Genomic DNA, 22,100 nt, shown 5'->3' with positions numbered 1-22,100 from the left:
ATTCAGGTGTGCAGGGGAAATAAATGTCAGGATTACAGCCTTGCAGGAGGTCTAGAAAGTAGGAGAGAAAGTAAGAAGTTAAAGAATAAAGGTAGTTTCTGTTCAACAAACTGATAACTAACAGGAAGATCTGATTGCTGTGTTAATGAAAACATGTATTTTTCTTTCAATAATGAAAAAGGAATTATTAATGGAAAACCAAGGAAACAAAATCTGCACAAGGTCGTTGTGATGGCTGGTGCAGGTGAGCCTGCCCAGCTCCGTCCGCCCTGCTGTGTCCTGGAGTCCAGCGGCTCTCACAGTGCGGTCCTTGGACCAGCTGCGCAGCATCACCTGGGAAGTGGTTAGAAATGTTCATTTCCAAGCCCCACCCCAGATCCGCCTGTTTAAGTTTGGGAGCCACTGCCTAAGTGTGTGTTGCAGGTGGGAAAGCCAAAGGCTATGAGTGTTTCCCAGACTCCCTCACAACCTGGGATCATCCTGTGGCCTAGCTCCTGCCAGGCTGATGCCCATGACCTGCCGATGTGGATGGGAGGAGTCTGTGGGAGGCTGGATCTGGCTGCCAACACAGAGAGGCATTGGTTTGTCTGCAGCAGGGGCAGGCAGATGGCCTGCTAGCTGGCCTCTGGTTCATGGGTGTTAAGAGACTGGGTACGGGCCACTTGTGGTGCTGGCATAGACAGTACATGAGACAGTGAGATCCTATAGCCCATGGAAGGAGCGCAGTGGATTCTGACCCCCAGATAGAAGGCAAGACAGTACGGCTTGGGGACTCAGAGTTGAGGCAGTGGCTTCCTGGTTCTTGTTTGCCTAGTTGTCCCTGTCCTCCCTGGGCAGCTTCCTTGGTGGGCTGGCTTTAAGAGTCATTTCTGGAAGCTAGGCCTTGAGCCTGGGCTTCCAACCCTCCCAGCAGTTTCGTAAGCCCATAATTTCACATCTCAAATTCCTTTCTGCTTAAACTAGCCGGAGTGGGTTTTGTTCTCTGGGACTGAACCCTGACAAGTAAAAAGACCGTGGTTTGAATATGTGGATCTAAGATGAGACGTGACATTGACACTGACGGAATCCACTTGACCTGTGTGCATGGAATGCTCTCCTTCCAGAATCGTTTAGTGGGGCTTGAAGCCCTCATGGGCAAGTGACACACGAGGATCCTCATTGATGGATGTGAATCCCTCCACAGTCAATTTTCTGCGTTCATGACAGTTAACATTCTTCTACTAACTCGGTGCGTTGCAAGAGAAAATAAAAGGGGGATTTTGGGACCCATTTTGTGTCAACAGCCTGCTCAGGAATCTCCCACCAGACAGCGGGTCAGAGGGGAGGCAGCAGGAAGTGTTGTGGCGGGTGGGTCACCCGCTGATACAAAACTGCTCCTGACATTGCACCAGACAAGACAGAATCCCCAATATCAAGATGTGGGCTTTGAGTCCAGCTGATTGCAGGCATCGATGCGGAACAAGCCCATGGCATTTGGCTGCTGCAGTGTATTAATAATTTTAAGTATCAGATTCAACCCATGTTTTAGATTTCCTTGATTCCTTGTCGGAAGACATTGATGGAGGCCACACAAGTGTGAGGTGACAGTGAATATGAGATACGGGATGAGGGGTCCCTCCCCAGCATGGTGTCACCACCTTGTTTGGGGGAAGTACCTAGTAATGGAAACATATGGAATTATGTTTTCTTCTCTACAAAGCAAATCACACTACTTTGCAGAAAACAGTACTCGTCTAATGATAGTATTATAACCTTTATTGGCTTTAGCTTTTAGAGTTAACCAATAGGCGATTCAGTCATCAATTCACGATTTAATTAATGGGAATCCATGATAGATACAGAACAAAACTGAGTAGGCTAAGACCTGACAAATGAAAAGCCAGGGTGGGTGGGGGCTGGGCAGACGGAGGAGGAGGTGCAGGTGGGGGAACATAATTTCCTTCACCTTACATAATAGGAAATTAGAAAATGCGCCTGTATCATTGGTAGAACAAGAGGTGGAGGTTTCTGTATATTTTTAGAGCTAAAGATATTAAATTAATGAAACAAAAACTGTTGTTCTAACTAAACAATTCTGGAAGGAAGATAAGGAAGGTAGGAGATGCTGTGAGCGAAGTGATTCATCTTTGAGTGGGGACGTAACCGACAAAACAGAGGCAGGCCTGTGTTATTCCCGTCATGGTGGGACAGAAGAACCTTGGGACCAGACTGGAGGGTGGGGACGATGGGAGACATTGAATTTTTAAAATATCACTCCTGATTGTTTGATTTTTAAAAACCATATGTGAATATGGTTCTCTCTCCCTCTTCCTGTCTCTGTCTCTCTCTTTCTGTCACACACCCAAACACCCTATGGATCTTACAAAATAAAAAGCAGTTGGTCTCCTTCAAAATCTGGCCTCTTGAAATGTGGAGCTGCGGGGATGGGGCGGCCGAGGGAGAGAGCAGCAACACACCAGGTGTTAAAGTGGAGACCCTCAAGACGGCTCTCTGATCCCAAAGTAAGCGTCAGAATGTCCCTTACCCACAAAGCATGCTAAAAGCCCAGGGTCAGAAGTTGCTTCTACTTCTGTCATTCTGTGTGCATGTCTCCCCCTGTCGGAGGGCGGTGCCCAGTTCAGGGTCATGTGCAGGCCACTGGCACGTGTGAGCATGCTTCATGGCCCACGTGCAGCCACCCGTCTGCAAAACCTTGGGAAAGGTTCTCTGATCCATCCTGGTTGTTTGCTTTGTTTCTCTAAATAAACAACAGATTACCTTTGCACAGCCTTTTAAAAAAATTTTTTTTAAATTTTTTTTTTTAGTTTTTACTTCCAAAGTGTGTTTATAGCGCTTAGGCCATGTGGCCCCGTTGACCCCTATGAAGCCATCCCGGAGAGGCCAGCAATACCTGGGGCGGGGCCAAGCACGGAGAAGGCCGGGTCCAGAGGGCCTGAGACTCTTCACAGGGACTGGGGAAACCGCGAGGCTCAACTTCTGCTTCAGGGACCAAAGCATCTCGGTGAAGAGGAGCCTGGCAGTGACAGCTGGAGGCAGGGAGGCCATGACAAACTGTCCCAGTGACCCGGCAGGAGGCCATGAGTCGGCAGAGAGAGAGAGCTGCAGTGGAGGCAGAGAAGGAATCGGCTTTCTCCTGGGTCTGGGAACAGCATTGTAGCCGACTTCGCCTCCTCTAGGACCTGCCCGGCTGCCTGCCAGAATGGTGCTTTTACAACTGCGGTTCCGGGGGCAGGTGTCGACGTGGGCCCAGGGCTGGCCTCGCACGCCCCTCATCCCTGTGATGGTGACTGAGGTGTAGCGTGGACTGCAGAACCCCCATGCAAGACCTCGGCCAGTCCTGCAGCTGGGGCCAGTCCCACCGGCCCTGGGGTCTTCAGTCTGCCTTCTTGGACGATCTCCCCATTCCATCAGCTGAAGGTTTTCAGAAGTTAAATTCAAAGTTGCTGGTAGTTTTGAGTCACTTTTTTTTTTTTTTTTTTCAATAGCGACTCTTGAGTGAAAATTAGGCTGTTGTGTGGGTGGCTGTTAAGGGTGCTTCATTTCCACATCGGAGAGCTGCCCACACAGCAGATTTTAGTAGCACTTAAAGTGGGACCTGATTTTGCCTCTCAGCTGCTACATTAAAATAAAATGCCCTTAAGCTGATTATAAAGATACTAATTTAAATGCATGGATACCATTTCCTGGGAGGAGAAATGTCTTCATTGACTCGGAGACCTCATGTCCCCTAGGGGTGCATGCCACCTTCTAGCACTCTGTAGCAGAGATGGCTCAGCAGGGCGGAGGGGTGGATGCAGAGGGGCACTGGGCAGTGAGTCCTGACTCTGTTGTTGGCTTGCTGTGTGGTTTCAGTGAGTCACTTCTCTTGGCGTCTCAGCCTCTGTCCACGTGGGGACGTTCACCCCACTTGTCCACCTGACCATGTTACCATGAAGGCGGGATGAGTGACCCAGTGGCAAACCCTGGGCACCTGCTGAGCAGTCCTCTGTGAATCACCGTTCCTCACCCTCCAGGTGGGCCGTGGCATGGCAGGGCAGCCACCATCACCGCGTCAGACCAATTTGGTTCAACCTTTATGTAACAAAGTTGTGAGTTGTTTTGCAGTTGCCATGGACACCCAGGTTGAAGGTCACATAACCTGAGTATGCCTGGATGAACCAAGCATGCACCCACGGGCAGAACCTAAGTGCTCGGACCTAGGAGCAGGGACTGAATTAAGAAGCAGATGGTATGCAGCAAGATCCAGGATCCAATCAGATTGAGCCCTGGGATCACCCCATCGCATGATCCAGTCAGATCACGCCTCCAGGCATCACATTATTGTAAGATCCAATCAGATCACACTTCATTACCCTATGCTTATAAAATCCAACCCAAACCCCAGCTTGTGGAGACAGATTTGAGTGTTTCCTCATGTCTTCTGTTCAGTTGACTCACAGTAAGCCTTCCTCACTGCAAAAAGCCAGTGCTTTTGTGTTTGGCTTTCTGTTGTGTGAGTGCAAATGGACACAGTTGGGTTTGGTGACACCACTGCTCTTGCATTTGCCCCCATCCTGAATTTTCTCTGAGCTCCTTTGGAAGCTGTTACAACAGCCTCCTAACTAATCTTGTTTCTCCTCATTTCACCTTCCAGGTAGTTGCCTGAGAGCTCTCTAGCATGCAGGGCTGAGCATGTGGCTCCCAACTTCGGAATCTTCAGTCTGGCATTCGAGACTCTTTTTGCTCTTCATCCCTGTCTGCAGCGGTTCTTTTCACCCTTCTATGTGAAGCCTTTGCAGCCCCCTGCTGGCAGGTGAAGGTACTGAATTCCTTGAGCAGGCAGGGGGAGGGGCTTGATCCCTTGACTTCCCTGTGGCACCATGGACAGCCTCCATTGTAAACTGCTTCCTATGTGATATGGTTTGGATATTTGTCCCCTCCAAACCTCATGTTGAAATGTGATCCCTAGCATTGGAGGTGAGGCCTGGTGGGAGGTATTTGGATCATGAGGGCGGACCCCTCAAGAATGGCTTGGTGCCATCCTCTTGGTGATGAATGAGTTGTCACTCTGTTAGTTCACACGAGAGCTGACTGTTTAAAAGAGTGTGTCACCCCTCCCCTCTCTCTTTGTCTCCCTTTCCCACCTCTGCTCCCCCTTTGCCTTCCCCCATGAGTAAAAGCTTCCTGAGGGCTTCCCCAGAAGTAGATCCTGTTGCCATTCTTCTTATACAGCCTGCAGAACCATGAGCCAAATAAATCTCTTTGCTTTATAAATTACCCAGCCTCAATTATTCCTTCATAGCAATGCAAAACAGACGAACACGCTATCATCCCAGATAACTCTGATTACCCATCCCTCCGCACTAGGCTGTGAGTTTCTGGAGAATAGAAGCCAACACCGACCCATCATGGTGTCCCTTGTAGGCACTCAGGGGTGTTTGTTGAGAGAATGAATAAATGGGTGATTTAAGGTATCCTTTTTGTTGGGAATGTTCTTCTCTTTCTGCTGAGCTTTCTAGATTCAGCTAGCTGTAGGCCATGTCCTCTGAGGAAGAATTCTTAGGAATTCCTTCAGGGAAATGTGACTTCCTGTAGGTCCCTGGGTAGACTTCTGTCTGAGCACACACAAAGGTTTATTTCACTGAGTTGCTTATATGACCTTGGTGTTTCCCCGGCCAATTCCAGTTTCCATTCCATAGGATGAGACCCTATAACTTGGTGGGGGACAATTTTGATGTAGAGTCTTTTTGTCCCAAGAACCTGAGGTCTAATCAGGGTCCTAGGGGAAGAGTCCCTCATGGCTTTCTCTAATAAAGATAACCCCACACCACTATACACAGAGGGCTGGGGATTGTGGATGCTGTGGTTTGAATATTTGTCCCTGCTAAAACTTGTGTTGAAACCTGATCCTCAGTGTTGAGAGGTGGAACCTTTGAGAGGTGCTTGGATCATGAGGCTCTGCCCTCATAAATGGATTAACTCATTCATAGAATGATGGAATTATGGTGTGAACTAAAAAGGTCACAAAATCTATAAACTTAGAAAGGAGGGTTTTATTTCTAAAGAAGGGTACCACGACCTGCAGGCAGAAAGTGGAGCCTACAGCTGAACGGAAAAGCAATCCCTTTAGGGAAGAAGTTATGAGACAGGAATTTGTGCTGAACGTGTGGGCTAAGTGTACCTATTCAGCAGGCTATAGGAGGAGCTATGAATATTCACAAGGGGGAAGTGGGTACATGCATAGTAAGTCAAAATGTATGTTACACACATCCCATGTTCTCTTTGCGATGGAGAGGGAGAAACTTTTAAATGTGTTATAATTAGGCCCTATACACCAAAAGGTGAAGCGGAGACACGAAGACCCTCTGTGTGCAGCTCTGCAGACTGGACGGAACCATTCCATGGCCAGTGGGCTCTTATCAAAAAGGAATGCTGGTCGGGTGCTGTGTTAAAACTGCAGAATGGAGGATGGGTATCAGGAGGTTGGTTGACATCAGCAGCAGAGCACGTCTTTCAAAAGGGTTGGTTTCTGTTTATCCCTAAGGAAAGAAAAGTGGTTAGTGAAGGAGCGGGGAGAAAGAGGTGGGCCTAACCGCCTGTCCTGTCATGGCTGGGAGCTCAGGTCTTTCTAAGGTTTTTCTTCAGTCCCCTTGGCTGAGAGGGGGTTTCTTCCATCAGTTGAGGGACTTAGGATTTTATTTTCTTTTGCAATAGGTTATCATGAGAGGGGAACTGGTGGCTTTACAAGAAGAGGAGAGAGACCTGAGTTGGGACACTCATCCTCTTCACCATGTGATGCCCTGCATTGCCTCAGGACTCTGCAGAATCCCCACCAGCAAGGCTTTTGACAGATACAGCCCCTTGACCTTGGACATTGCAGCCTCTAGAACTGTAAGAAATAAATTACTTTTCTTTATAAGTTACCCAATTTCAGGCATTCTGTTATAAGCAAGAGAAAATGGCTAAGACAGTGGAAACATGCTCCATCAATCAGTCTGTCCTCTGCTGAGGTTTGCAAGGATGATAGCCCCATCCCAAGTGCACCCTGGCCCCTGCCCCATCAGCTTGTACCAGGTCAGTACCACTGGATTACAAGATGAGGTACACTCTTCTTTCCAAAGGAGAGGAGGCAAAGCCTAGAGGGCATGGCAAGGCTGAAGCAGGACCACTGCTGTGCTGGTTACCTGACTGTACCCTGTGCTGCCTTGAGACAACACTTCACCAGTAGATGCACCCCTGACGCCTGACCTATCTCTTTCACCTCCAGCTCTTCTCTGCCTAGATGCTCAGGCATAGCAGGCTGGGGTGGTTGGCTCTAGGTCCATGGGCAGAAGGAAATGTGAGTGTTCCAGTTCTGGTTCCATTTCCTGCTTAGAGAAAGTGGTAACTGACTTGCTTAATAAAGTCAACTAGAAGTGAGCACACCTTACCAAGGGCACGCATTCGTATTTCTTAGAGGCACCATGGTCTAACCTCAGAGAGAGGAAGGGCTGTGTCTCCCTTTGGCTCTGGGTTTGCCCCTTTTTGGAATGACAGACCCCAATGATAGAGTTTTAGGCTCTTTCCTGCCTGACTGGCCTGGCTGCCATCCCAGAGGAACAGCATAGTTGTTGATGACTTGTCTCTTTGATACCTGGTGAAATGGGTCCCATTTCTGATGTGCTTATTCTGATTAAATTCTACTATCTTCCTTTTCTCTCTCTAATGAGGGCGATGGCCTGCCATTTGCTGGTTTGTTCTACCATCTATCTGTTTCCTCCACTGGGCTTGAAGGCAGATGCATCATTTATTGCTCACCATATTCCCAAGGCCCAACAGAAGACTTGATCCAGTGTAAGTACGCCCTTGATGTCTGTGGAATGAATGAAGGAAAAAATGAATGCTGGGGAACAGAGGTTAAAAATCCATGAGGAAGAAGAAAAAGGAGGTATGCCTGTGAAGATGGGGTTCCTTGCCCAGCCCAGCCAGCCTGGGGGATGAAGGAGACAGGGAGACTGTGTGGCTGGAGAGGGAACTGGGTTCCACCATGTGACGGTGCTCCGTAGCCTCCAGATGCATGCTGCGGCCTTTCCTGGCCAACCCTCTCCATCTTTTCCCGAGCCAGGTGGTAGAGGAGCTGACAGCTGTGAGCAGGATTGCTCTGGGCAGACCTGAAGCCTCGACTGTATGCTCCCTGAGATTTTCCACACAGCAAGAAGTCACCTGCTGTTTCTGAGAACTGACAGGTTTTCCTCCCCAAAACCAAGGGAAGGGGTCTCTACAAGAATCGTTTGTAAATTCCAGGGATGCCTGCAGGCAGGGGAGACTGCATTCTGCCTTCTGGGGGCATCTGTTCAGTTGCTGGCTGGCTGGTCTGATCTGACGCTGTGAGCAGGAGAAAAGAGAAGCAGAGATGGCAGGGTATGACGGGGAGACGGTGGCGTGGCCTGGATCTCCACCACTGGGAAAGGCTACTTGAACCAATGTGCATTCAGCAGACTTGGAGGAAGGTGTCTAGGCCTGAGCTGTATGGCTGGTGCCTGACTGCTTGCAGGACCATCCCTGGGGTTAAAGAGACTGAGCTGGAGCCATATGAACTATTTTGGGAGGAGCGGGGAGAGAGCCCCTTAAGATCTTTATGGGAACCCAGGCAAGCACTAGCAAGAGCAATAGCAACACAGAGAGCACTTCTAGGCATTCAGGTTGGGCCAGAGAAGCCACAGGCCCTCACATAAGGAAACCTCTCTGGTCCTCCCTCGTCTACCCCAGAGAGGCGAGCCATGGAAAGCAGGCTCTGTGTCCCCATCCAAATCTCATGTTGAATTGTAATCCTCAGTGTTGGAGGGACCTGGTGGGAGGTGACTGGATCATGGAGGTGGACTTCCCTCTTGCTATTCTCATGACAGGGAGTGAGTTCTTATGAGATCTGGTTGTTTCAAAGAGGGTAGCGCTTCCTCCTTCGCACTGTCTCCCCTGCTCTGCTATGGTAAGATGTGCTTGCTTCCTCTTCATCTTCCACCATAATTGTAAGTTTCCTGAGGCCTCTGCAGCATGCTTCCTGTGCAGCCTGTGGAATTGTGAGCCAACTAGCAGTGCGAGAACAGATGAATACAAAAGTAAGCCATTCCAGGTCAATTCCTTTCTCAATAGGTGGGTTGGATGTTGCACACTGGAAAGCAGAGACGTGGAAACCCCAGCATGCAGGTCTTGTTCATGCTCTCCTCTCACCTCCCCAGGAGCCGTGTGAGCTGGAGACTATTGGCCCCATTCTTACACGGATGAGCACTAAGGTCCAGAGAGGTCAGAACCTTGGCCAGGGCCACACAGTGGGCAAGGAGCAAAACAGAGAATTCAAATGCAGAACTTCAGACTCTATCACCTACCCCACAGGTATTAATGCTTATTGAGCACCTATTATGTAACTTTTGCTTTTCATATCTCTCTCTATCCCAGCTGGGAGAAATAAATTCATTTTCTTTATAAATTATGCAGTTTCAGGGTAATTTATAAATTGCATTATTTTACCAGGAAAGACACTGAGTCTCAGACAGGAAGATATTCACGTATGTGAGCATGGTGCTAGCCAATCGGAGGTTGGATTGGCTGAGCCAGTTAGTCTGACTCCAAATCCAGTGTTCTTCCCAGTATTCCCAGCTGCTCCATCCAGAGACCTGCAGGATTCCTTGAGCAGAACCTTGCTTAGAAGGTGGGGTCTGATCCCGACAGAAAAGAATTGTGTTGATCTTTGGGCTCAGCTTAAAATTCAGTCATCTGAACTTTTCTCTGATTTTGAAAACTGCTCTCCACTCAAGCCCTTGCTGTTTGGTCTGAAACCACAGGGTGCCTGCAGTGTAGACAGAGAACTGGGCTGAATCAGACAAACCCCTGGCCCTCCAGTGCTCATGAGTGAGCTGTTTCTGCAGGGTCTCCTTGCCTTCTGAAGATGGATTTGGGACAGCACGGTTAAAAAGCAGCAGCATTTGGTCTTGGGGATGCCACTTTGAAATCCCTTAAAAATATCTTCGTTGAAATCTTGTCTCCATGGCTCTGGGTGGGAGAGCCCCTCAGAGCCTGCTGCCTGGGCTGAGCTGGGAAGTGGGCATTTCCCTGGGCAACTGGAATACAGTCATGGATACTGCTTGTAAGGGCTTTAATTACAAGTTTTCTGGCATAAAAGTTTGCCTTTAAAAATAGAAACCATGCCAGCAAATACGTAATATTTGCTTTGAAGTACTGAATTCCCAGAATTAGGTTTCGGCTTTTCCTTCATGGAGGGCTACAGATCCCTGGAGTCCCTCTTGCTCTTCCGAGGGAACCACATTATTTAGTTCTACTCTCCAATTCCTGACTTCACCTTTTTCCTTACTTTTAATTTTTAAACGCTGCAGCTGTAAAGTGATAGCAATGGTCCCATCTATGAAGTCAGAAGCTCGGGTCCATGTCCCAGCAACTTTGGTTAGTAAATGTGTGACCTTGAGCGGCTCTCCTAACCTTTCAGAGGCTTTTTCTCTCCTTCTGTAAAGAATAAGGGTGCGGTGGCTCACACCTGCAATCCCAGCACTTGGGGAGTCTGAGGTGGGAGAATGCTTGAGCTCAGGAGTTCGAGACCAGCCTGAACAATATAGTAAGACGATTTCTCTACAACAAATGCAAAACTTAGCCAGGCTCAGTAGTGTGCACCTGTAGTTCCAGCCACTCAGGAGGCTGAAGTGGGAGAATCGCTCGAGCCTGGGAGGTTGAGGCTGCAGTGAGCCAAGATTGCATCACTGCATTCCAGCCTGGGCAACAGGGTGAGACCTTGTGTCAAAAAAATAAAAATAAATAAATAAATAAATAAGAATAAGAATGAGGGCAGCATTGCAGAGCTATGGAGAGGCATAAAGGCTCAATGGGCAAATCTGAAGCACTGAAGCCCATTAAACGCTTGTTCATTCATACAAACAAATTTCCTTTTGAAGCTCATCTTTCATGTTCTATTCTGAGTCTTTATCTGTTGGGTATGTTTTTAGGTGTTGATTATTTTTTTTCTCTCTCTGAGATGAAAAAAACACACACGGCTTCCTTCCTTCCCTCTCCACCTTCTGTCTCTCTGCAAAGCTTCCTTTCATCTGTGCTTGCTTCGTTTCCCCCTCATCTTCCTGAACCGCCATCGTCCCTCCTAGAAGCCTTTGTCATTTACCTGGTTTCCATTATTTCTCTTTAAGTAGCATTTAGCATAAGCCTCAATCTAGCAGGCACATCTTAGATGTTTTCTCATTTTGGTACAACCTTGTTTTTCTTCCTCCTACTTCCTCTCATCCAAAAGGATTTGAAAAGTTCCTAAGAAGCACTGAAATTGACTATATAGCAAAGTGGTGGCTGGAGCTTGGTTTCTCACCAAAGGTCTTAGTAATTTCTATTTTCGCTCTTCCATCTTGCTATTTGGCTTAGAGTGGGGGGCGGTGGTGAGAAGGGGCATTGGTGTAAGAACCGAAGTGTTGTACTTTGTCATCAAAATATATGAAAGCCCGTGGAAAAAAATCCCCTTCAGAACATTAGGGAGACAGAGGCTTGGACATCGGAGAGGCCTCATTTTGAACCCCGAATGGCTACTTTGGCTTCCTTTACTTTTAAAGACCACAGTCTTTTTCACCATGTTTAAAGACATATGTTTAGATATTTAAAGCACCCAGAATTTACCTGGGAGGTAGGGAGCCATCTTCATTTTTTTTCTAAATGGATTGCCCATTGTAACAATACCATTTGTTGATTAGTCTGTCTTTTTCCTACTGATTTGGAATATTATCTTTGTCATATGCTAAGTTTGTAATCTATAGATCTGCTTCTGGGTTCTCTGTTCTGTTCCATTGATTTTTCTATCCCTTTGCCAGTAATTACTGTTAGAAGGCTTGAGTTCCTGAGCCAGAATATTCATGGACACTCATAATTCACGTTTTTTTTTTTTTTTTTTTTTACAAGAATAAAAGGGTGGTTGCAGAATCCCTTATTCCTACAAGCCATCTGGTATCCTCCAACACTTGGAAAAAATAATGTAAAGCAATAATTTAGACTTCTATTTGATTATTTTAAAAATCATTTTGAGCTCCTTTGTTAATAAGACAGTCGCTAAATCTTTGAACTGAAGAGAAGGAAAATTCCACATGTTTAATTTATGAGATGTTTGCTCCATGGAGACTAGTTTATTTTCAGGTAGGGGAAAACAAACCGAACTTGGGTAAATTCTCTTATTTTTCAGTTCCGGCACTGATAATCAGTTTACCACAGCCATGCACCCTGCTCTGCATTTGAGGTGGGGTACAGCGATCTTCCATTCCTGTTCCTGAAGCCTCCTTTTGGATGTGCAATGAGCACCTCACAGTCACCTTCCAAGTGCCATTTGTCACAGGTTCTTGGGGTTTGGAGTGGGGTTGGCCACAGGTCATCAGCTGTCACCTGAGCAGTTGCAACTTGCACTGATGTCTGGGAACTGAGGATTGTTTCAGAGCACACCTGTTAGGTTTCACGAATTTTTAGAAATTTTCCAATTTTGAAGAGTAAATAGAGATTTTGGAGCTGTTTGGAGGGGGAGCATTTATTGAGCACCTCATTTCTTCCTGAATACCTAGACACTTTACTTATGGGAATCAGTATAGTTCTTTTGATCCACAGGAGTAAGTGGATCAACCCTGGGAGGAAACCGAGACTGAGAGAGTTTCTGGAACTTGCCCCAGTCGACTTAATTCATAAGTAATGGAGCAGGAACCCAAAGCACCATCTATGAGACCCACCTGCTTTCCACCCACCAGGCTTTTTCTGCTCACCAGTGACGGATTCACACTCTGTTTGGTTCCAGTCCCAAGTGTCCCACAACAGACCGTGACCGTGACCGTGACTCCTCAGTAGGCTCAATCAAGGTCAAGGCCAATGCCTGTTATTGTTTCTGACATTTATTCTACATTTAAGGTAGTGAAATTGCCTTATTGATTTAGGCACAATTATGTATCTGAGATGCCAGATGCATAATTTGATAATTCCTGTCTGTTCCCTTCCTTCTCTTTCTCTTATGCAATCATTCAGCACTCTCCTTGGAAAGTATTCAGTGATAATATGGAATTTCTGCCCTCTAGGAGCCTACAGTGCAGTGGTGTGTATAAGTGATCACAGTTGACGTTCACTGAACACTATGTTTCCTAGGCATCATTCCAGGTGCTTTACATGTGTCCTATCGTGAACTCCTCTCAAGAACCCTATGAAATCAGTTTTAGTATTATGCCCATTTGGTATAGAAGAAAATGAAGGCACAGAGAGGTTGTGTAGCCTGCCCAAGGTCACACAGGTAGGAAGTAGCAGAGCCATGCTTTGAATCCAGGTGGTCTGATAGGAAGACCACATTCTCAAGCCCGGTGGCCCATGACCCACAGTAGGGAGCAAAGGTGGAGGAGCATCTGAGGCTGCCTTGGGGTCAGAGATGTTTCATCTGGAAGATGAGTCTGTGAGGCCATTCTCGTTCACATTGCTATAAAGAAATACCTGAGACAGGGTAATTCATAAGAAAGGTTTAATTGGCTCCTGGTTCTGCAGGCTGTGCAGGAAGCGTGGTGGCATTTGCTTCTGGGGAGGCCTCAGGGAGCTTTTACTCATGGTGGAAAGTGAAGCAGGAGCAGGCAGTTCACAGGATGGCAGGAGGGAGAGAATGAGGCGGGGAGGAGCCACACACTTTTAAACGACCAGAGCTCCCAAGAACTCACTCTCTACCACAAGGACAGTACCAAGGGGGATGGTCCTAAACCATCTGTGAGAAATCTGTCTCCATGATCCAGTCACCTCCCACTAGGCCCCACCTCCAACACTGGAGATGACATTTCAACATGAGATTCAAACAAGGATGTACATCCAAACTCTATTAATTAGTGGCCGGGCGCGGTGGCTCACGACTGTAATCCCAGCACTTTGGGAGGCCGAGACAGGCGGATCACCTGAGATCTGGAGTTTGAGTTCATCCTGGCCAACAAGGTGAAACCCTGTCTCTACTAAAAATACAAAATTAACCCGGCGTGGTGGCATGCACCTGTAATCCCAGCTACTTGGGAGGCTGAGATAGGAGGATCACTTGAACCTAGGAGGCGGAGGTTGCAGTGAGCCAAGATCCTGTCATTGCACTCCAGCCTGGGCAACAGAGCAAGACTCTGTCTCAAAAACCAAAACCAAAACCAAAAATAAACAAGCAAACAAACAAACAAACCAAACTATATCAATGAGGAAGAGTGTTCCAGCCACCCACAGGGGCTGGGGGCGGAAGGCTATTCTGGCAGAAGGGACTGCACAGGCAAAGGCCCGGAGGTGGGAGGGTGTCTGATAGATTGATGAAGTCATGAGCTTCTCAATGGTCATTTCATGTTCATGGTTTGCTGTGTCCTGGGATCATAATACCATATTTAATGAACCAGCTTAATCTTAGAAGAAATTTGAAACAATGAAGCACTCAAGGTTTGAGTGCAGGACTAGACTCGAGGTAGCCAATGAAGAAACATTTATTCATACTTGAAATATGACCTGCGCCTACAGTCGTCTCTCCCAGTCTCAGCATGGGTAGAATGACCCACGTGAGCTCTTTGGGGTGAGCAGCCAGAAGAGAGTTAGGCTAAACAAACATGCGCTATGCCCAGGGCTATGCTGGATGACGGAGATTCAGGCACTCTCCCTGCCCTCCGGCGAGCCCAGCTAGCAGAGGGCACAGACAGATCAGCGAATACAAGATGGTAACACAGTGTGAAAAGTGGGCAAGGTGGGGTTTTGCAGGGAGCACAGCTGGGGAGCCTCTAACACCCCCTAACCCCCTAGCAGCATGTGGAAGGTTTCTCTTTCTCTCTCTTTTTGTTTTGTTTTGTTTGAGATGGAGTCCCGCTCTGTTGCCCAGGCTGGAGAGTAGTGGTGCAATCTTGGCTCACTGCAACCTCTGCCTCTCGGGTTCAAGTAATTCTTCCACCTCAGCCTGCCAAGTGGCTGGTATTACAGGCTCGCATCGCCATGCCCGGCTAATTTTTGTATTTTTAGTAGAGACGGGGTTTCACCATGTTGGCCAGGCTCGTCTTGAACTCCTAACCTCAGATGATCTGCCTGCCTCGGCCTCCCAAAGTGCTGGGATTACAGGCATGAGCCACCCACCATGTCTGGCCTGCCGTAAGTTCTTGGTGGTCCTAGCCTCTAACTTCTCTCGGAACCATTAGTTTTCAGAATCATCACTGATGAACCTTCTCCCTTTAACCTCTGTGAAGGAGGGTCACTGTGCACTGGTTACCAACTTGTCTGAGTTTTGTGAGACAGAAACTCACACACACACAGCAAGTTACACGAAGTGGATTTTTTTGTTATAGATAGGCAGCAAAAGACAACAGAAGCCTGGGATTCATGAGGAGCTGCTCCCCTGAGGCTCGGGAAAGCTGCCTGAGTGGATAGAGTTGTGTCTTCAAGTGGTCGAAGCTGGCCCTGGGTTTTATACCCTGGGGAACATGACTTGCCGGGCTAAAGTGTTGAAGAATTTCCTGTCTCTAGGGGCAACTGGGACAGAGCCAGACTGTTCTGGTTAGTCCCCCGTTATCTAACCAGAACATGTTGCGCTCCAGGACGTTCTAGTTATTCTCCGGCACTGCAAGTGAGAGAGGGGGAGAACTGGGTTAGTCCAAGGCCCAGGAGAACTGTCCTGCAATGCCAGTGAAGCTTTATCACCCAGCTGTGACTTTCTCACTTTTTAAACTTTTAAGTTCAGGGGTACATGTGCAGGTTTGTTACATAGGTAAACTCGGGTTATGGGGGTTTGTTGTACAGCTGATTTCATCACCTAGGTACTAAGGCTGGTACCCATTCGTTATTTTTCCTGATCCTCTCCCTCCCCACCCTCCGCCCTCCGGTGTGTGTCGTTCCACACTATGTGTCCGTGTGTTCTCACCATTTAGCTCCCATTTATAAGCGAGAACATGCAGTGTTTGGTTTTCTGTTCCTGTGTTAGTTTGCTAAGGATAATGGCCTCCAGCTCCATCCATGTTCCTGCAAAGGACAAGATCTTATTCTTTGATGGCTGCGTAGTATTCTATCGTGTATATGTACCACGTTCTCCTTATCCAGTCTACTCTTGACAGCCATTTGGGTTGTTGATTCCCTGTCTTTGCTATTGTGACTTTCTTGAGAGCAGGATTCAGCATGATTCCTCTCAGTACCCAGCTGATGCCGTCAGAGTTGTCCCAGAGTGGGAGCTGTCAGCCACCTCCAGGGCTTCCACAATGCCTGTGCACACTGTGACTGCCCATGCTTTCTGGGGCCATGGCCTCTTCTCCTTCTTCATTCTACAACAGTTGCCCAACTGGCCTCCAATCTAGCCCCTTCCATTATTTTTCCTCTATGCTGCTGGGATAAAAACAGAGTGTATGCTTGTGTTCTCAAATGGGCTATACTACGATGAGCCCCTGTAACTGTCCAGCCTCATCTCTTGATTCTTTTACCCACCCCGCCCACCGCTACTCCAGACTGCAGTCGAACTGAAGCCGAAACACATTGAGCTGTCTCACCTCCAATCTTTCATTTCTTCTTCACCCTCTTCCTGGAATCCACCCTCCCACCACCCCTGACCCTTGGTCTCACCCTCTCTGGTCTCTCAGGATGCCTGCCCCTCCGGAGCGTGGCCTGCCTCCTGCAGTCCTCACACACCTCGCCCAGCTTCCTGCTCTCCTAACGCCATCACACTAGTCTAGCTGTTTATGATGCTGCCTGCCCCAGAGCTCTGGAGTCTGTGAGCACAGGATCAAGCCTTTGGTTTTCCCTGTGTCCCAGCATCTGGCATTGGCTTGGGTGGATGGTATGTGAATGGATGCATCTGCCATAGTCTCACGCAGCAAAGAGTGGGGCTCAGGCCTGTGTCCCCTTGGCCTCCTCCTTCTGCCGCAGCATCTGTGCCTGCACAGACTCTGCCTACGGATTCTGGGAGCAGCCTCCTGTCTTCGCAGAAAACGGCTCAGAGCCCTCCTCAGATTTCATGTCCTCCCAGAAGGCTTCCCAGACGAGGTGGGCTGAATAAGGCTCCTCACCTCCCTCAAACTTCCGGGATGAGAAATGCTCTTTCCTTCTCTGTCCCTCTAAGCCGACCAAATAAGAAAAATGTAGGGCCTAAAAACGGAAACCAACAAGTCGAACTTCACCATAGAAGTGGAGTGAGTGAATATGTGTGTGGGTGTGAAAACTAAGCAGAACTTGAACCCACCATCTGGACATCTGTCCGGGGCCTCCAAGTCCCTCTACAACACACCAGGGAGAAAAGATGGTGCAGCCATAAGCTCTAAGACTTTTATGTATCCTTGGGGAAGGAAGAAAGGCTTGTCATATTAGTTTTTTTTCAACCCCCTACTCCGGAAAATTTCAAATACATTTAAACATTGGGAGAATAGTAAAATAGGCTATCATGTATCCACCACCAGCTTCACCAATGATCAAGTTATTGCTCAGCAAATATAAATATCTATTCATTAGAGATTTAATGATTAATTTAAAACATCGATTGTATCAGATATCAACAGTAGATATTAATATTGTTAATATATTTAAATATTATTTATAAAAGTTAATTCAATTATTTATTACAATAATGTATACAATAAGGTTTAGAGTGTGTAACATTTATTAGGTTGATGCAAAAGTAATTGTGGTTTTTGCCATTGAAAGTAATGTGTTCTCAACACAGAGCAACATCTCCAGTTACCTGGATCCAGGCCCAGTTCAAGAACATCCATGTCAGAGGGACAGAAGAGGTAACCTTCTTCTGTGCTTCTACAAGAGACAAGAATCCAGTAGCCCCCCTGGGATCGTCTAGTTGCTCCTTGGGTTTCATGAAACTCAAGAGGGGCCCACAAAATAAATGGCATGTAAGTGTCAGCTGTTACTGGGGCATTTTGGCTTTTGGAAAACCTGGGAATGAGAGTCAGCCGATGTCGGATCTTAATAGCTGTGTCATTGGCCATGTGCATAACCTTTCTGGGACTTCATAGTTGTTGGTTTAAAAAATGGAGTAAGACCTGTTTTAGAGACCACGTGGGTTTCTGAGGAAGAAGGAAGAAAGAGGCGTAGTTAGGATTAATGTGAGGCTCAAAACCAGGGTCAGAGTCCGCATGCACCCCCACCTCTCACCCCACCCGGCTGCAGATAAACTGTGGGATGGTGGGAGAAATGTCCTAGAAAGGACTCTCTGCACATTGCTCCAGCCACAGCAACAATACCCAGAGACATGGCCTCAAGCCCCCTGGAGTTGGACCGTCTCTGATCTTAGAAGGGTCAGACTAGCACAGAACAGGCCAAAAAGAGAGCTGCTCTTTCCCATCCGCATTTAAATAGAGCGAGAGATGCTGAATGCATGAGGGCTCTCCAATGTTCCACGGCGGGGGAGTTGCAGCAGAAGGAGGAAGGAAAGGCCAGGGAAGAAGAAGGAGAGAGGTGGAAATCAGAGTTCCTGCGCCCGCCAGCAGGGATGGCACTACCCAGTGTTGGGGTCATGAATAAACACAGACAGGCTCCACCTGGATGTCGAATACCTGTCAAGGGACAGCTGGGAGAGTTGTGAGCTGCTCACCCATCTGCTGGTTATCTGCATACACATCACACCCGAGGAGATAGTGAAAAGGAGTTGTTCTGACAGTTATTTAATTAGGGCTCAGCTATGAATATGCAACCCACTGGTAGCTAAATTGCCTTGTCTCATCAGTGCTTAATGACATGATTTCATTCCTATTTCATTACAAAAAAAAGATAGAAACTCTGACAGTGACCATCCCTGACGACAAATGAACACTGCTGATTAGAAGCCACCGGTTTGGCTGAAAGCAGATGAGGGTTGCCTGGGAATCAGGCAGGGGGCGAAAAAGGGGGTGACAAGGGCCCAGGACACTATCAGGATGATGGGCATTTGTTATTGAGACCATGGCAATGGCCTCAGGAGCGCACTGTGTCAAATGCATCAGCGTTGTATGTTTTAAACACCTGCAGCCTCTTCTCCTCAATAGAACTGAAGACAGGTCCATGGGCATCATGACCGTTGAGACCCCTTCATCACTCTTCCCTGAGTTAGCCTCAGAAATCCTCCAAAATAAACCTTGGAGGACTAGTTTTTAAAAATGTAACAATGTTAACAACAACAACAATGAAATCTTAAAAGCCAGGGAGACACAGGGGGAGCTAAGGTTTATAGAACCATCACATCTTTGCAAACATGGTGTCATTTGACGCTTACCGCAACTCTGTGAGCCTGGAGGTGTTATGGCTCCCATTGTACATGACACCCAGCGGCTCTGATAACTTACAGAATGTAGGTGGTGTCTGGCGGAGCCGGTCCATCTGTCCGGCAACAAATTCCCTCTGTTCTCTGAGCATCCCATGCTGCTAACTACGGTGCCACCTTCATTTGCAGGGGATCAAAGGACGCGCGGGCCGCTTGCTCCTACTGCCCTCATAGATGTCTTTGTTTCTTCATGATCCTGCTTCAGGCCTTGGCATATTGTCATCATGTAAGCGTAAGGTAAGCATGATTCTGCATCCTGCTGTTTTCATTTCACGTTGTTTGTCAATACTTTCCCATGGTGCTCATATTTATTTTGAAAGCCTTCATAAAACCCAATGAGTTGATGCCTTAAGATGATTTATTAACACTTAATCCTAGTGCTAGACAATGAGATTGTTTCTAGTATTTTGCTATAAAAGTTACACAGCACCCAAATTATCGTGCAGTAGGCAGTGACAGGGAGTGGATGAGAATACACTCCCACAGTCAGGCTGCCTGGGCTCGAATCCCAGAACCGCCGCAGAGTGCCGTGTAGCTTGAGGCAGGTGTTTTGACCTCTCTGTCCTTTGGTTTCTTAATTTATAAAGCAGAGATAATACTACCACCTCTCTGTGTCTCCAGGCCCCTAGAACAGAGAGACCTGGCTCCAGTAATGCAGGGTCCTGGGTCCATGGCTTTCCCATCGCAGGCAGCCTCTCTTTTGGTGACCCCTCTTTTCTGTGGCTGCTGTGATAACCCAAACCCTAACCCTAACCCTAACCCTACCACAGAGGTAGTGGCTGGGAACAACACAAAGTGACTAGCTTACAGTTCTGTAGAGTAGAAATCCAGCACGCTTCTCACTGGGCTCAAATCAACCTGCGTCCCTCCCTGGATGCAGGGGAGAATGGGAGCCTCACTGTTTGCAGCTTCTGGAGGCACTTGCTCATCCCCCTTCCTCCATCCTCAAGGCTGATAGTGTTGGATGAGTCCTCGTGTTGCTCTCTGATGGTTCTCTTCTGATTTCCTCGTCCACTGTCACGGATATTGGATTCATGCAGATAATCCAGCATAATCTCCCTACTTTAAAGTCAGGTGGTTAGAAACCTTCATTCTATCTGCAGCCTTCATTCCCTCTTGCAGTGTGACTCAGCCTATCCACAGGTTCTGGGATTAGGATGTAGATATCTTTAGAGGAGTCGTTATTTGCCTACCACACACTGCTGGGGCTAGTAGCCTGGAAGCCATATATACCCCTGCTCCCTTGCTGGCCAGGTTCCAGCTAGAGTAGCCAAGGGAGACCCCTGCATCAGACTAGAAGGTGGGTGCAGGTGTGCGTGCATGGGCTGTTGCCTCCAGCCAGGGTGCTGATGGCCTTCTCATTGCTACACAGCACCCCCACCCCACCACCCTCTTCGCACCTGCAGCCTAGAAATAGACGCAGCTTCCTGATCACTAGGTCACACCCCTGTCCCATTTCCTCCATCACTGCTTCAACAACTTTGTCACAAGCTCCTTGCATGCACGCCTTGGTTTCCTCCAGCCCCACACAAAGGAGGTGCCAGGAGGGTTGGGAACCAGGACAGAGCCCTGGAACACCTACCAGGTGCTGGGCACTTGTCATCCGTGGCCTCCTTTAACCCTCCCAACAGCTCTTATTTCGAAGATGGACCCACATGCTTCACTTAGGTCACCCAGGTGGTGTCTGCCAGACACTGTCTTGCCTTCCCAGGGGCCAGGCCTCATCTCAGGGGGCACTGTGGCCTTTTGGGGTGTCTCCTGAGCCTCTCTCAGCTCCCTTTTGAGTTCTGTGGCCCTGAGAGTGGTCAGATCTCCCAGAGACCCCTCTCCAGGCATGTTGGGTTAGGGGCTCTCAGGAAGGCCCCTGTGTCCAGCTGCTTATGGCACCTGTGCTACAGGAACTGTCATGTGTGGACCCTTTATGATTAGAATATCTTGGTGATTCTCTAATTTAGTGGAATAAGCTTTCACAAATGTTAAATGTGTCTCCCCCTAGTTCCTGTCTGTTCTGTTCACACGGGATGGACTAGGGTTCGGGGTCCGACTGACCCAGGGGAACCCTGGCTCTGGGAGGCACACGCCCCCCTCTCCCTCACCAGTGCAATAGGGTCACCGTACCTCCTCCTGGGGCTGCCTCAAAGATGAAATGGGAGGGCATGGAAGTGCCTAGTACCACACCTGACACTTGATATGTACCTAACACATTATAGTTTTTTATGATTTTAAATTTTAGGTTTGTTGGGTTTTGCTGATTTTAATTTTCAGTGAAATAGCCAAATGCTCTTTTTCACTGAAATTTCTTCTATTGATTCCATTTTGAAGAAGCTCGCCTCTCTTAGAAGTTGAGGTAAATACAAAAATTTATTTTTAGCCAGTTCCTCTCTAATTTCACATATTTAAAACGATTTAACTCCCTCAAGCATCTGGAGTCTATTCTGGGGCATAATGTTAAATGAATTTCCAAATCCCTATGAAATTAACCTAACTTAATTTAATGAATAACTTTTTATCCCCTAGTGTTTGGTGTTGCTTATTTTAGTGTGTATTAGGTTCTTGTACGCAACAGAGTCTATTACGGGCTCTGAGGTATGGATTCACAAGCCATACAAGGACATTCTGTGGGTCTGAAAGCGCCATTCTGTAGCCTCAGATAGGGATGACAACTTGTTGAGTAACTAATTCTCAGAGCACATCCTTTTCTGCAGAGCTGAGGCCTATAGATGTGTTTCTTTTGTCTTTGGGAAGTGAGAGGACTGGAGAAATCAAAGGCAGCCATGAGTCATACCTTTCATTGTAGCCTGTCTTTCCTGCTTGGTGATTGCTGAATATTCCGTCTTTTTCCCTGGTT

The 22,100-nt window shown here is 47.7% G+C and overlaps 1 long non-coding RNA gene across 1 annotated transcript; it reads left to right on the top strand.

The window, feature by feature from the left end:
- Positions 1-6,945: 6,945 nt before the first annotated feature.
- Positions 6,946-17,857, top strand: LOC103876730. Its single transcript, XR_004178183.1, has 3 exons — positions 6,946-9,074; positions 9,195-9,348; positions 17,666-17,857. It is a non-coding gene; the product is annotated as an uncharacterized LOC103876730 (long non-coding RNA).
- The last annotated feature ends 4,243 nt before the right edge of the window (positions 17,858-22,100 follow it).

Source organism: Papio anubis, chromosome 14, assembly GCF_008728515.1.
Source record: "Papio anubis isolate 15944 chromosome 14, Panubis1.0, whole genome shotgun sequence".
Lineage (NCBI taxonomy): Eukaryota > Metazoa > Chordata > Mammalia > Primates > Cercopithecidae > Papio > Papio anubis.
The sequence above is the reverse complement of the archived record's forward strand: the minus strand, read 5'-3'. Positions and strand labels throughout refer to the sequence as shown.